Genomic DNA, 16,986 nt, shown 5'->3' with positions numbered 1-16,986 from the left:
CAGAGATTGCACCACTGTACTCCAGGATAGGTGACAGAACAAGATTCTGTCTCAAAAACAAACAAACAAACAAAAACAAAATAGCAGAACACAAAAACAGACAAATAACAAAATTTTTGGAATACTGATTGGGATTACTTTGAATTGAGAATAATCCTCAGAAGAGCATGGAGTATAGCCCTCAAAAGCATATAACCTTAACAGGCAATAAATTAACCCCACAATAAAGGCTTCTCTGGACCAACACTGACAAGCTTAAACAAAAAGATTCAACTGATACCAATTTATATATGTACAAAAAGTCCAACACTATATAGAAGATACAAAAAACAACAACAACAACAAAAACCCTTCACCCAACAATGTCAAATCACAATGTCCAGCATCCAAACATTACAGGGAATGAGAAGAGGCAAAAAAATGTGGCCCATGTAATAAAAGTCAATCAATATGAAGAGATCCAAAAATGATAAAGTTAATGGAATTGACAAGGGCATTAAAAAATGATTATAAATAAACCTACTATGCTACAGAAGGGAAAGAAAAATAAGAACATGAGAAGAATAATGAAGAAATAAAACTTCCAGAGATGAAAAATGATTTTCAGAAATTAAAAACACCCTGGATGGGATTATTCATTGTGGAAGAAAAGATCAGTGCACTTGAAGGCATGGTACTATTAACCAACCAATAAAGCACAGAAAGAAAAAAATGAAAAACAAAAGCAGTATCAGTGCCAAGAGAGACAATATTTCAAATATATAACTAAAATTACACGGGAAACAAAAACAAAAACATTTGAAGAAATAGTGGCCAACATTTCCAAATTTGGTTTTAAACAATAAACTAAAAAATCTAGGCAGCATTATTGCAAAGAAAACCATACAAGGCCCATCATAATCAAATGACTAAAGCCCAGTAATAAAGTCTTAAGAGTAGCCAAAGAAAATAGAAAACTTACATACAGGGAACAAAAGGTAAGAACAGCAGACTTTTTGTCAGAAACTATGCAAACTATTTCACAAACTATTTCACAAAATTTAACAATGACAAAGACCTAATTCATCAAGAAAACGTAAAAACCCTTATTACGCATGCACCTAATAATAATAGAGCCTCCAAACACATGAACCAGTAAAAGGAAAAATAAATCCACAATTAAAGTTGAATATTTGAACACTCCTCTCTCAGAAATTATTGAAACAAATAGAAAATCAAAAGGGACACAGAAGTCTTAAAGAACACTATCAACCAATTTGACCTAGTTAATTAACATCTTTAGAAAACTCCACTAAGCACATTCTTCTTTACTAACACTGGCTGGGCATGGTGGCTCACACCTGTAATCCCAGCACTTTGGGAGGCCAAAGCAGACAGATCACTTGAGGTCAGCAGTTCAAGACCAGCCTGGTCAACATGGCAAAACCTCGTCTCTACCAAAAACACACACACACACACACACACAAATTAGCCAGGTGTGATGGCCGCATGCCTGCAGTCCCAGCTAATCAAGAGGCTGAGGTTGGAGGACTGGTTGTACCCAGGAGGTGGAGGTTGTAGTGAGCCAAGATCACATCACTGCACTCCAGTCTCGGTAACAGAGTGAGACTGTCTTAAAAAAAAAAAAAAAATTTACTAACACAGACCACCACAACTGTGCCTTATGATAAATCTCAACAAGTTGACAAGAACTTACATCACACAAAGGATGTTCTTGGACTACAGTAGAATTAAATTAGAGACCTGTAAGAGAAAGAAATCTGGAAAATTAACAAAATATTTGAAAATCACATGGGTCAAGGAAAAAAAATCACAGTGGAAATTTTAAAATACTCTGAACTCCATGTAAATGAACACACAACATTACTAACTTTGTAGGATGCAAAACAAAGGAAAATTAAAAGATTAAATACTCTTTTAGAAAAAGAAGGAAGTTTCCAAATATCAGGAACAAAAAAGGGGATAGCACTACAGATTCTTCAAATGTAAAAGAACAAGGATCCTAAAACACAACTTCGTGCCAATAAATTAGACAACTTACATAAAATAGACAAATTCTTTGAAAAAGAAACAACTAAAGCTTATTTAACAAGAATTAACATAAATCCATGAGTTAAAGAAACTGAATTCATAGTTTTGTTACACTAGGTAGCTAGTCAGACATGAGCAGGGCAGGAGAAGCTACACACACACACACACACACACACACACACCACACACACACACACACACCCCTCCCCCCCCCACCATCACCAGCTGATGGTCAGGCAGTTGTTAAACTGTCTCTCTAAAATGATAATTGGTCGCGGCCCACGCCAGTGAAAGGCAGTCTCCCAACAGATAAAAAACACCTGAAGCCGGTGATCAGCAGCTTCCCTATAACATCTCAGGAGTTGGACGAGTCGGCTCCAGCATGCACATTAAGAGGCAAAATGGTGGCATTTAACTGGTGTATGACCTCCTAGGACACTGGACTGGTAAGGGAAGAATACTTCAAGGAAACATGCATACGACTTCAGTAAACACACTGCACAGGCTCCCCTCCCAAGCGCTAGGCCACTGTGAATACAGACAGCCCACCCCAAGGGAAAAATCAGGGCAGAAGGGACACAAGACTCCAGAAGTATGCCAACATATAAAACCCTGAGTCAAAAGTCAAACCAAGCACTGATCTCTCAAGTTGCCCACTTGGCCCTCTTCCAGGTGTTCTTTACTTCCTTTCATTTCTGTTCTAAAGCTTTTTAATAAACTTTCACTCCTGCTCTAAAACTTGCCTCGGTCTCTCCTTCTGCCTTATACCCCTCAGTCGAATTCTTTCTTCTGAGAAGGCAAGAACTGAGGTTGCTGCAGACCCATGCAGATTCACCGCCGGTAACAGTTTAAAACCTTCCCACAAAGAACCTCCAGGTCCAGAGGTCTTCATTGGTGAATTCTACCAAACACCTAAAGAAGAAATAACATCAATTCTATGCAAATTCTTCAAGAACAAGAAATTTTAACTCATTCTATGAGACCAGCATTACCCTGACACACACACACACACACACACAAGCAGGCAAAAACTACAATCCAATGCCTTCTAGGAATGTAGACTTTTTAAAAGAGTCAATGCAATTTTAGCAAGTGAATCCAGCAATATACAAGAAGTGTAACACATCATGACCAAGTGATAATTATCCTAAGAATACATGAATGGTTGGTTAAATATTTAAAATCAATCAATATAACTGACCACGTGCACAGACAAACAGGAGGAGAGGTAGGTGACCATGTCAATAGATGCAGAAAAAACATTTCACCAAAATTCAACACCTATTCATGAAAAGGAGAGGGGGGAAACAACAACAACAACAACAACAACAACAACAACAACCTCTTACCAAGAGCTAGTGAAAAACTTAGCTTTCTACCTAAGATCAGAAGTAAGGCAAGGATGTTAGTTCTCACCACTTCTATTCAACATTGCACTGGGACTACCAACCAGTGTAATAAAGCAAGCAAAAGTAATAAAAGGTGCATAAATTTAAAAGGAGGAAATAAGATAGTCTTTATTCACAGAGAAGATAATGGTCTACATAGACTATTTGAAGAAATCTACAAAAAAGCCACTAGCACTAATAATTAATTTAGCAATATTACAAATTATAAAGTTTTATATAAAAATCAATTTTACCTTTGTATCCTAGCATCAATCAATTGGAAAATGATATTCTTTTAAATTCCCATTTATAATAACATAAAATTAAAATAATTAGAGATGAATTTAACAAAATATGTGTCACACCATTACACTGAAAACTACAAGACACTGCTGAGAAAAAATAAAGACGATTTAAATGAATAGAGGTACCAAGCTCATGCATTAATAAGATTCAATATCCTCAAGAAGTCAATTCTCCCAAATTGATCTCTAGGGTAAAAACATTCATAATCAAGATCCTGTTAGGCTTTTTTTGGAGAAATTAAAAAGCTGATTCTAAACTACATAGAAAGAAATAAAAAGGATCCAGAACAGAAGAAACAACTTTGAAATAGAAGAACTTAGAGGATTTACATTACCAGATTTTAAGATTTACTATAAAGCTTCAGTAATCAAGACAATGAAGCATTGTCATAAGGATAGATATATAGATCAATAGAACAGAGTTCTGAAAAAGACCCACACATAATGGCCAATTAATTTTCAACAATGTGCCATGATAATTCAACAGGCGAAAATATAATCTTTTCAAAAAAACTGCTGGAACAATGTGATATCTATATTCAAAGAAATAAACTTCAACCCTTACCTCACACCATATACAAAAATCAATTCAAAATGGATCACTGACCTAAATGTAGTAGCCCAAAGGAGTTCTAAGACATGAAGGAAAGCCAGGAGAAATTCTGTCTAATCCCTATGACAAACCTCCAATTTCTACTGCAGCAGAATTGTAAGGAAAATCTCGAATCTGAGCTTCGCCAGTTAACATATTAATCTATTCAAAAAGAAAGGGCATTTCCAATCTAAGTACAAAAGTTAACTCCTAAGCAAGTAGTTATTAACTCAGGCACAACCCATAGAACTACAGAAGGCCCGTCATGAAGAGTAAGACACTGTCTACATCCTTAGAGACTAGTAGAGGAAGCAGCATAGAGGATTCCCTAAAATTTAAACACGACTCAAAATATAACATATGAAGTTATACCCACAGTCATCACTGAGGTTCAGAGAAAGTACAGAGTACTCAGCCATGGGCATGAGTGCTTTAGCTCATATCACTCAGTTTCCAGCAGTTAATGAACAAAGTAAACAGATGAGAAACGTAAGTAAAATCCTTGCTTAGCATCTGTGGAGTGGGAAATTGGTTCCAGGATCCCCCATGGATACCAAAATCCTAGACACTCAAGTCTCTTATATAAAAATGGTGTGGTATTTGTATACAACCTACACAAATCCTCCTATATTTTGAATCATCTCTAGAATATTTATAATATCTAATGCAATGTAAAATTTTTATTGGTGCATTATTTTTTATTGTTTTGAAGTATAGGGTTTTTTTAATCCACAGTTGGTTGATCCACAGATGAGGAACCTATGGATAGAAAGGGCCAACTATAATGATGAGAAAAGAAGAAAAAGATTTACAGAAGACTAACCAAGGTTTATATTTTAAAATGAGAATTAAACTCCACTATTCCCATCCCACCTACACATACACAAGTTTTAAACTGAAGGTACTTTGTATCAGCTGGATAAACAGGCCCTTTTCTCCTAGTCTCCTAAACTAAAAGATTATCAATCATTAAATGGGCTGTTCTTCAGTCAAGTTATAAGAAAAATATATAGCCATATGAAACTGATGTCAGAATACTTTAACAAAGAACTCATTTTTGTAAGTTTGTAAAATGTTATTTCTTTCTACTATTTAATTATTCAAGAAAAACAACCTCAGACCTATGTTAAGTAGCAAAAGTATTCCTGAAATGGGCAAAATAAAAATTTTTAAGATACCTTTTCCAAGATTTTTACTGACGTAATCATCAGGCTTGATCAATGATATCTAATATTTAAAATGCTAATGTTAACTCATTATAACACACTGAAAAATATCCCCTAACATTTTTCAAAATTACTTCTTTTAAAATATTCTAGCATTAATATAATTCACTTCTTTTCCATTTTAAGTAGAAGGTGGAATTCAGGTAAGGTTTCACACATGAAAACTTTTGAGGACTACACATCTTACTGAGATACTGTGAATGTTAACCTAGGCCAACGTAATTTTTTTTAACCAAAATAATCTACTCCTGAGCTTTGCAAATATGAACCCATTAATTTAAGGCAGTTAATTCCAAGTCTTTTAAAATGTCCACATTTTAAAAGATCCCCTAAAATTTGCTTTTTCTATTTGACCTTTCCCACGCTTCATGAGATACAGCTAGATATGTCCACATCATCTTTCACTTCAAAATCTTTCCTCAGTTCATGTAACTCATGTCCCCCAATGCTCCCTTCATCTTATTAACTGTCTCAGTGACTACCAACTACCTACTTAATTTTTTCTTCAAATAGAGGTTAACTGATAAAAGAATATGGAAGAAGTGTGAAAGATGAAAAAATCTGAGATTATTTCAGCAGCGTCAGACAAAATGTAAGAGAAACTAAACTGCCAGTACACAATATTATGCATTTCAACTGAATTTTACAAATTTCCTTAACTGGTCTAAATTAAGCCCCGCCTCGGCCCCAAGAAAACCTCTATAATAACTGCCATTCAATCTCACAAGCACAGCTTGATTTTTAAAATACATTTCCATTGTATTTACTTCTTAACATAGAAAAGAAAAAATGACTTACTAGAAATGAAGTATCAGCAAAAAGTGCACTTAGATATGATCCTTGCAGAAAATTCTTGTTCCTTTTCGCAAAATGCAATTCCTTAAAAAAGAAAAAAATTTGAGTGCGTTATTGTTCTTGACTCCAAAACTGAATTAAATATACAATTATACAAAATTCTAGCACTCGACACCATTCTTAGCAGAAAGCTCCACAAATACTGTTAAATGAAAATTAAATTTTAAAAAGTCATTTGTTTTATTTGGAATAAAACAAAATGTTAGCCAACTATTTCCATTGTTACAAATCCTTTTTCTTCAGCAAGTATTACTCAAATGTTCAATAATATTCTTTGCATTGTGAGATTCAAAACTTGGTGTCCTAGGTCCCATTTTCCTATCCTCTGTATCATATGTTATACTTTATGTTTATCTGTACTGTGTGTATAGCCTATTGAACTAACTAGTTTCAATAAACAACTTGTTTTAAATAGTTTAAAATGTTCACCATATTGCTTTCATCAAGAAAATTGTGAAATAATTATGTGTTATCACCATAAAATATACCTGTATTTCAATACAATGTGTATATCTGTACTTTTCACTAGCTAGCTATCTTTTTTTTTTTTTTTTTTTTTTTTTTTTGAGACGGAGTCTCGCTGTGTCTCCCAGGCTGGAGTGCAGTGGCGTGATCTCGGCTCACTGCAAGCTCCGCCTCCCGGGTTCACGCCATTCTCCCGCCTCAGCCTCCCAAGTAGCTGAGACTACAGGCGCCCGCCACCACGCCCGGCTAGTTTTTTGTATTTTTAGTAGAGACGGGGTTTCACCATGTTAGCCAGGATAGTCTCGATCTCCTGACCTCGTGATCCACCCGCCTCGGCCTCCCAAAGTGCTGGGATTACAGGCTTGAGCCACCGCGCCCGGCCGCTAGCTATCTTTTAAAGGGAACAATGAAATTAACACAAAATGACAAAAATGAACAGAATACTGATGGTTGTCCATAATTCGCATTAATAAAGGAACACTAGTGAACACTGCTCAATGGATTAGGTGCATAAAGAATAACCCAGCCCTGCTACATTCTTGCTTGAAGATAGAGCAAGACATTCAGGTAGAAAAAAGAAAGCTATCTCTCTCCTCACTCCCATTGGCCAGGATCAATTATAATGCTAACACAGTAATTTAGAAATGCATGATCAGGTGATTCAATCAATCCCCAAGTAAATCCATTTCATCAAATGAAAATAATTTCTCCACAGAAACGCCAATCTTCTGAATCTGATTCAGCAGTATTAATTATTATGACAGTGATTTTGCTTCTATTCGGAAACGGACACCTCCTTTGGGGGTGGGAGGGAACAACACAAACTGCCAAGCATTCTTTTTATATTAACAAATTAAGTATTAAAAGTCCAAACTTTAAAAGACATAAAAACACATAAACAAGGCTTTTTTTTTTTTTTTTTTTTGCAAAGGTAAAAGGAACTTGCTTTAAAACGCCATTTCAGCTTTTAATCTAATTGTACTAAAATGCAGAAAAAAATTCCTCAAACTTAGATGCATTACCAACTTCTAAAATACAATAATTGAAAGTGAAGCCAAAATTTAGCTATTTGGCCTATAGCAAACAAGTGATTAAACACAAATTTGACAGTTACACATCACAGTACAAATTCTCACATCAAAATGTATTCCTCAATTATATAAATGTAGTTATTGATGATGTATTGTACTTAGTTTTCAAGTAGTTTCTAAAAGACTATATTGTTAAAAATCAAGTTTTTATAGTTCTTTTACAGTAATCTATAATGAAACACAGTCTTTCAAAAAAAAAATAAAATGTTAGTGCTGAGTCAGTTATCACCAAATTTCATATATTGAACCTTCAAATCCCACTGCTTCTGTCCATCTAAAAGGGAGACAACCTGGACCTCTAATTGCTATCCCTATCTCCCTTTACTACCCGTTGACATACATTGTTAACCTGGACAACAAGCCATTGCCAAAACTGTTAAGCTCTTTAACTTTGTTTTTACCTCCACCTGGAAATAACTTTCCCCTTTGTCTCTTATATAGATCAAATGTCCAATTCAAAGACGCGTTCGGTGATGCCATCTTCAGTACACCTTAACTATCACCATCACTCCCAGGGGGTAAAATTATTGTAGTTAGTTGTACAAGTATGAGTCTCCCCTATTATACCATATGCTTTTTTAAAAGAAGGAACTTTGTACTTTGTTCTTTTTATATCCCCAATATCTAGTCAATATCTGGCCCAGGATTCAGTATAATACATTTGGAAAATATTTACTAAGCATCCAACATATTCCAGGCACTTTTCTAGGTGCTAGGAATCAATCCCTATCCCTATTCCTGACTTCACAGAGCTTACATTCTAGTGGGGAGACCTACAGTACAAGGTGAATAAGGAATATATAACATAGGTGGTAGGTTGGTGGAAAAGTCCTTAACGAGAAAAAAAAATTAAGCAGGGAAGGAAGTACTGTCAGAGGAAGGAGATTAAAACTATAGACAATGTACCCAGAGAAAGCCTAATGTAATAACAACAACTACAAGAGCAGCAGTAATACTTGAGTATTTATCATATGCTATTCAGCATACTAATTGCTTTACATGTCATTACCTGACGTAATGCCAACAACAACATTATTACCCCATTACTAGTCTCAAGACGCAATGCAAATACTAAAGAAGCAACTTCCCAAGGTATTCAGCTAGTAAAGTGGTGAAGCCAGGATTAGAATACAGGAATGCTTTTAACTGCTATACATAACCACAGTTCAGTAAATGCTTTTGTTGAATAAAGAGGTGGAAAAAAAATGAATGCCTAATACAGCAAAGCAAACCTCAGTCTCAGAAGACCAGTACATTTGAGCAGGTTCAGATATACATTGTACATCAATACCTCTATATGATAGAGACCATGAACAGGTAGATACCTGCTGTGAAATATTTACAATTATTGATAATTTCATAATATCTTTTAAAATATATTTAATGTTTCTATATGACAATTACCAGAACTAAAAACTATACAACATCACACAAATCACATGGATAGAAATAATGTGATGTAATAAGAAATACATATTTGGTTTCTCCTGGAGTGGCAAGTGTCTCTTGTACGCCAGTGAAATGACTAGTGACTAGGGGGCCCTAAGTAGCTTCAATACGTGTGCTGGTCATCAGAAAGACCCAGGCATGAATAGAGGGTTAATGTTTTCAGCCCCAACTCCCAACCTCTAGGGAGGGGAGAGAAGCCGAAGGTTGAGCTGATTACCAACGGTCAATGATGTATGTAATCAATCATGCCTAGGTAACAAACCCTTCAAAAAAAAAAAAAAAAAAAAAAAAAAAGGACAGGGTTTGGAGTGCTTCCAGATTGCTGAACACATGGAGGTTCCTGGATGGTAGCATGACCAGATAGAGGATGGAAGCTCTGTGCCCCTTTCTATACACCCTACCTTATGCATCTCTTCCAACTGGCCATTCATCTACATCCTTCATAATAAATGGGTAAACATAAATAAAGTGTTTCCCTGAGTTCTGTGAGCTGCTCTAGCAAATTAATCAAACCAGAAGAAGGGGTAGGGAGAACCCCTGATTTATAGCCAACTGATCAGAAGTACAGGTCACAACCAGGGACTTGCAGTTGGCATCCAAAGTGGGCCAGTCTTGTCAGGCTGAGCCCTCAACCTGTAGGATCTGATAGTATCGGGTAGATAGTATTAGAATTGAACTGAATTATAGGAAATCCAGCTGTGTACACTGGAGAACTGCTTGGTAAGTGGGAAACCCTCAAACACGTTTTGGTGACTGGAGGCAAAGTATCCCGTGGCGAGGGGTGTATGAAAGAGTCCAAAAAAATCTAATTTGTTTTTTTCCTATCTCAAATAGGTGATTAAAAACAAAACGCCTTTTTTAATAGAAGGTACTCCTGAAAGAAACGAGACCTTTGAAGCATTATCAAGGACATTTGAATGTTGAATATCATGTTTTATACCATGGTACAACTTTCTCAGCTTCCAATTTTCCGTACTAGTAAGAATGGTTAAATGAAACGACTTCAACCAGTGTTCAAATTATTTGTACTACCTTACATTTGAAAACAATCAAAATTTCACTGGATGTTCTGTACTGAACATAATGCAGTGTCAAAGAAAACAAAAGTTTCTATATGAAAACAGTTCCAAAGTCAATCCAAAATGAAACTCACAAAATTATGAATTTCATTTGTAATCAAAATTTAGGATTAGCTGCAAAGGGTATTTTTAATTCAAATGAGGGTGAACTCATAAGGGCACCCAATTCCTCATGCCTTCAGATTTTTGCTACCAGCCATGATGTAGCAACTGGTATCGGAATGCTCTCCCATTGAACTAAACTAGAAAACTGACAAAATATATAAAACTACAATTTTAAAACATCAGACAATGAGCAGCTCAGCACTGTGAGGCCTGGAAAAAGGGAAAGTATCCCTACAAATACTTGGATGCACAGTCAGGATGACAGTGCAGAAAAGGGAAGCCAAGAAGAATATGGAGGACTCACTGAGTACAAGAGACAGATAAAAATTTAGGAAGTCTGAGGTAGTGGGAATTTGTGGGACAGATTAGCAAAAGGATGGTACTCAGGAGAGAAAGTGCTCCTGAAATCTGCAGAGGGATTCTAGAGCAGCACTGCCCAAAAGAAACATAATATGAACCTAAAATGTAATTTTTAATGTTCTAGTAACTACACTGTAAAGTAAAAAGAAGGTGCAATTAATTTTAATACAATGTATACCACCCAATAGAGTCACAATATTATCACTTCAGGATGTAACTGATATTTAAAAAATGAGATTTTCATATACGTTTTTCCAACCTACATCTCTAACATTCAGTGTGTTTGAAATGATTTGGATATTTGTCCCCACCCAAATCTCATGTTGAAATGTAATCCCTAATGTTGGAGGTGGGACTTGGTGGGAGGTGTTTGGGTCATGGGGGCAGGTCTCTCATGAATGACTTGGTGCCCTCCCCTTGGTAATGAGTTCTCACTCTGAGTTCACACAAGATCTGGTTGTTAGTACCTCCCCCACCCACTCTCTCTTGCTGCCCTCTCTTGCTGCTTCTCTTCCCACATGACAAGCTTGCTTCTCTTTCCCTTCCACCATGACTGTAACACTTCTGACACACTCATCTGGAAGCAGATGCCAGGAGTATGCTTCTTATAAGTCTGCAGAACTATGAGTCAAAATAAGCCTCTTTTCTTTATAAATTATCCAGTCTAAGGTATTCCCTTATAGCAATGCAAACGGACCAATACAGTATGTTTTACACATACAGCACATGTAAATTCAGAATAACCATAATTCAAGCACTCAAGAGCCACATATGGCTAATGGCTACCACACGTAACAACACAGCTCTATAGTTTTTCATCGAATGTGTGCATGAATAAAGTGAAATTCACAAGGCCAGGCAAAGAACAATGATCAGGAAGCACTATAATAAAAAAAAAATTTCCAAAGATATAAGACTGCAGAATGTTCAAGTTTCACCCAGAGAAACCTGGGCAATCAGTAGAAAATGACGCAGCAGCACCGCCAAGTGCTAACCTAGTCCTATAATAGTAAAGGCTACACTAGATCTGCCAGAACAAAGTTTAAAAGTAAGCTCAAAAGGTTCATACATGTCTGCAAGAAATTTATCAGTCTGCCAAAACAAAATTGGAATCTCTTGACAGGAAATCAACAAAATCCAGACAACAGTGCAATGAATGTCCAGGAGTCAATCAAAACTTACTAAACATAAGAAAATGAAGAAATGTGTGACCCACACCACCAAGGGGGGAAATCTGATAAAAGAAAGAAGCCTAGAAGCAAGAGAGGACGTCTTTAAAGGCATAAACTTCAAAATATTATAAATCTATTGCTGAATTTTTTTAAAGGAACAAAAAAGAAAATGATTTTTAAAAGAATAAAATGCTTTTCTAAACATGAAAAATGCAGTATCTCAAAAAAGTAACCGGATGGAATTAACAATAGATTAAACTGCAGAAAATATCACAAAATTGAAGATATAAAAACAGCAAAAAGAGCAAAACAAAACAAAAACAGATCATCAAGAACCTGTGAGAATATCAAGGGCAATCTAAAAATAATGTCATTGGAATTGCTGAAGGAAGGAGAAACAAAAAATGTATGAAGAAACAGGGCCAAAAAATTTCCAAATTTGAGGAAAACTGAACACACATATTCAAGAAACTCAACATACATACAGCAGATTAAGCACAAAGAAACCACAACAAGGCACATAATAGAAATCCAGTCATATAGAGAAAATCTTACAAGAAACCAAAGAAGTGGAAAGACACATTACACACAGAGGAACAAAGATAAGAATTACCAGACTCCTTGTCAAAAGTAATGCAACAAGTTTAAAACAAAGGAATTACACCTGTAAAGTGTTAAAAAGAAGAAAAAAAAAAAAAAAAAAACTCTGTTAAGCTAAAATCTATATAAAGCAGAAATATTCTTCACCAACAAAGGGGAAATAAAGACATTTCAAACAAACAAAAGCTGAGACAATCTGTTACCAGGAGGCCTGCAATCCAGGAAACACTGAAGGAAGAGTTTTAACAAGTAGAAAAAGGGTAGCAGAACTGTACAACAGAGAGTGAGCCCTAATGTGAACTATGGACTTAGCTAATAATAATGTATCAGCCCTCAATTGTAACAAATGTACCACACCAATACAAGAGGTTAATCATAGGGAACCTGCAAAGGGTGGGGTTGGCGTGGCATATATGAACTCTGTACTTTCTGTTCAATTTTTCTGTAAACCTAAAACTGCTCTAAGATATAGTCTATTAAATTTTTTAAAAGAGCAGATAGAAACCTAGCTCTACACAAAGAAAGAGTAACAAATGGTAAGCATGTGACAAATTATGACATTTAAGTTTTAAGAAGATATTAAGCAAAAGTAGTAATAATGTACAGTAATAATATACATTGAATAAAATCAATGACAATAGCAAAAAGAATGAAGGGAAGGAAATTGGAAGTACACTACAGTAAGGATCTTACATTATTTCTAAAGTGATGAAGGTGGATTGTGATAAGTTCAAGATTCATGTTGTAAAACCCTACAGCAACTACCAAATACATAAAATAAAACTAATAAACCAAGAAAGTAGATTAAATGGAATGCATATTTTTAAAATATGTAATCCAAAAAAGGTATAAAAAGAGGAAGAGAAAACACAAAATAGGTACAAGTAGAAAACAAAGATGGTAAGATAGCACACTTAAATCTAACTATAATAATAATTACAGTAAATATATATGGTCTACACACCTCAATTAAACAGTAGAGACTGTTATACTAGATTAAAAGTAGAGATTGTCAGATTAAGTAAAAAAAACAAGACCCAACTATATATATGTTTCCTATAAGATACTACTTTAAATTAACACAGATAAGAAACATAAAATAGAAAAGGATATATCTACAAACATTAATCCTACAAGCAGGAGTGCCTATATTAATATCAAAGAAGAGTACAGGAGAATTAATAAAGGGATGTTTCATAATGCTTACAATGTCAAATTATCAAAACTACCAAATAATTCTAAACATGTATGCAGTCAATAATTTCATGAGTTCCAAAACACATAAAGCAAACACTGACAGAAATAAAAGGAGAAATAGATAAACCTATAATTACAGCTGGAGATTCAAATACTCCCTTCACACTAACTGGTAAAATGAGAAGATGGAAAATCAGTGAAGATATGTAAGACCTGAACAACACTATAAACCACCTTGGTTTAAGTGAATATTACAACCAACCACTACAAGAACAAACATGAAAATATACATGTGTCTTGGTACAATCAACAACAAAGAACATATGCTGGACCATAAAACAAGACACATGAATTTATAAGAACTGAAATGACATAGAAACTGTTTTCTGACCATAAAAGAATTAAAGATCAGTTACAAAAAGGACATTTTTTGGGGGGGACATTTTCCATTTTGGGACATTTTCCAAACATTTGGAAATTAAGATTTCTAAATAACTCATGGATCAAATAAATCATTTAAAATTTTAAAAATACGTCGAACTAAATGGTAAAAACATTATTAGATTATACAGGGTAAAACTAAAGATACGGTACTTGGAAATTTACAGCTTTTAAGTGCATATTTTAGAAAAAAAATAATGGTTTAACAGTGTTCCAAACTTCCATCCTAAGATGCTAGAAAAAAGGAGCACATTAAACTAAAAGTAGAGGTAAGAAAATAATAAAAGTAGAAACTGGTAAAAGAGATGTGGGACAAACTAGATAAAATCAATTATAGTAAAGTTGGTTATTTGAAAAGAATAGTTAGACTGCTCAAGAAAAAAGACACAAATTACCAACATCAGAAATAAAAGAAAGGACATCACTACAAATGCTGCAAACATTAGAAGTATACTAACGGTGATTTTATGCCAATAAAACTGACAACTTAAGTAGACAAAATTTCTTAGAACATGCAGATTATCAAAACTGACACAAAAAGAAAAGTCTAAATAATTTCTGTATCGAATAAACTAAATTCATAATTTAAAAGTTTTCCACAAAGAAAACTCCAAGATGGTTTCACTAGTGAATTCTGCAAACAGCTAAAGATTTACTATCAGCTGTACACAATCTCTTTAGGAAACAGAAGGAGAGGATACACTTTCTAACATATTTAAGGAGGCCAGTATAAATAACTCTGATACCAAAATGAGTCAAGAGGACCACAAATAAAAGAAACTACATACCAGTGTCACTTGGGTACAGATGCAAACATTCTTAACAAAATATTAGCAGGTCAAATCCAGCAAAATATATAAAGAAAATATCAGTACAGATGGGGTTTGTCTCAGGAATACAGGGTTGGTTCAGTATTCAAAAATCAATGTAATTCGCTACATTAACATGCCAAAAAAAACCATGTGATTAATTTCAGTAGACATAGAGAAATAACAAAACACCCATTCAGGAAGAAATTTCAAAAAACAAAAAAAAGAAAACTCAGCAAACTGGCCAGGTGCAGTGGCTCAGAGCTATACCCCCAGCACTTCAGGAGGCTGAGGCAAGAAGACTGCCTGAAGTCAGGGTTCGAGACCAGCCTGAGCAATACCATGAGACATCATCTCTACAAAAAAATACAAAAATTAAGGACAGGCGCAGCGGCTCACGCCTGTAATCCTAGCACTTTGGGAGGTTGAGGCGGCCGGACTGCCTGAGCTCAGGAGCTCAAGACCAGCCTGGGCAACAGGGTGAAACCCCGACTCTACTAAAATATGAGAAAAAAAACTAGCTGGGCATGGTGGTGTGTGCCTGTAGTCCCAGCTACTCAGGAGGCTAAGGCAGGAGAATTGCTTGAACCTGGTAGGCAGAAGGTGCAGTGAACTGAGATCATGCCACTGCACTCCAGCCGGGGCAACAGTGAGACTCCTCAGAAAAGAAAGAAAGGAAAGGAAGGAAAGGAAGGAAAGGAAGGAAAGGAAGGAAAGGAAGGAAAGGAAGGAAAGGAAGGAAAGGAAGGAAAGGAAGGAAGGAAGGAAGGAAGGAAGGAAGGAAGGAAGGAAGGAAGGAAGGAAGAAAAAAAGAAAGAAAGAAAGAAAGAAAGAAAGAAAGAAAGAAAGAAAGAAAGAAAGAAAGAAAGAAAGAAAGAAAGAAAGAGAAAGAAAGAAAGAAAGAAAAGAAAATACAACAAAAAAAAATTAGCTGAGTGTGGTGGCACACGTCTGTGGTCCCAGATACTTGGGAAGCTGAGGCAGGAGGATTGCTTGAGCCCAGGCAGTTGAGACTGCAGTGAGCCATGATGGTGCCACTGTACAACAGCCTGCGCAACAGAGGAGACCCTGTCTCAAAAAAAAAAAAAAAAAAAAATCCTCAGCAAACTAAAAAAGAATGGAACTTCCTCAACCTATAAAGGGCATCCACAGAAAAACTACAGCTAAGATCATACTTAATGGTAAAAGACTAATTTCCCCCTCTAAGATGAACAAAACAAAAATGTCCACTCTCACCATTTTTAATTGCTATTTTACTGAAGGTCCTAAGCAGCTTAACAATGTAAGAAAAAGAAAAGGCAACCAGATTGGGAAGGAAGAATTAAAACAGGTTCTATTCACACACATCATACCCAGTAAAAACCAAAAAAAAATCTACAATAAAGTAACTGGAACTAAGAAGTGGAGTTTGCAAGGGTATTGGATACAAGATCAACATTAAACGTTAACTGTATTTCTATATATTTGTAATGAAATTGCAAAATTAAGTTTTGTAAAAATATATTAGTTTCAAAAGCAGGAAATATTTAGAGACAAATTTAACATGTGCAAGACTAATATTCTGAATACTAGAAAACACTGCTGAGACAAATTAGGGAAGGCCTACAAAAATAAAGATTATATACTATGTTCATGGAGCTGAAACTCAATATTGTTGTGATACTGATTCTCCCTAAATTGATCTATAGATTCAACACAATCTCAGTCAAAATCTCAAAAAGCATTTTTGTAAAAATTGACAAAAAAATTCAAAATTTATAAATTTATAAACAGCCAAAACAATTTTTAAAAGAAACAAAGGCAGCCATAAAAAAAGGATGA

At 35.2% G+C, this 16,986-nt stretch overlaps 1 protein-coding gene across 26 annotated transcripts in view; it reads right to left on the bottom strand.

Annotated features, from left to right (window-relative positions):
• MEF2A (myocyte enhancer factor 2A) overlaps positions 1 to 16,986 on the bottom strand; it is a 161,225-nt gene that overhangs the window by 121,657 nt on the left and 22,582 nt on the right. For 19 of the 26 annotated variants that reach the window (XM_073996822.1, XM_065548516.1, XM_005560597.4 and 16 more), the window contains exon 2: positions 6,341 to 6,421. The gene's annotated coding sequence lies outside the window, so the exon portion shown is untranslated. Of the gene's footprint in view, positions 1 to 2,774; positions 2,944 to 6,340; positions 6,422 to 16,986 lie in introns of all 26 variants that reach the window. The other 7 variants (XM_065548512.1, XM_065548514.1, XM_065548510.1 and 4 more) reach the window with 1 other exon arrangement.

The sequence above is a fragment of the Macaca fascicularis genome, chromosome 7 (assembly GCF_037993035.2).
Source record: "Macaca fascicularis isolate 582-1 chromosome 7, T2T-MFA8v1.1".
In the NCBI taxonomy this organism is placed as follows: Eukaryota; Metazoa; Chordata; class Mammalia; order Primates; family Cercopithecidae; genus Macaca; species Macaca fascicularis.
Note: the sequence above shows the minus strand (reverse complement) of the source record. Positions and strands in the feature narration are given on the sequence as shown.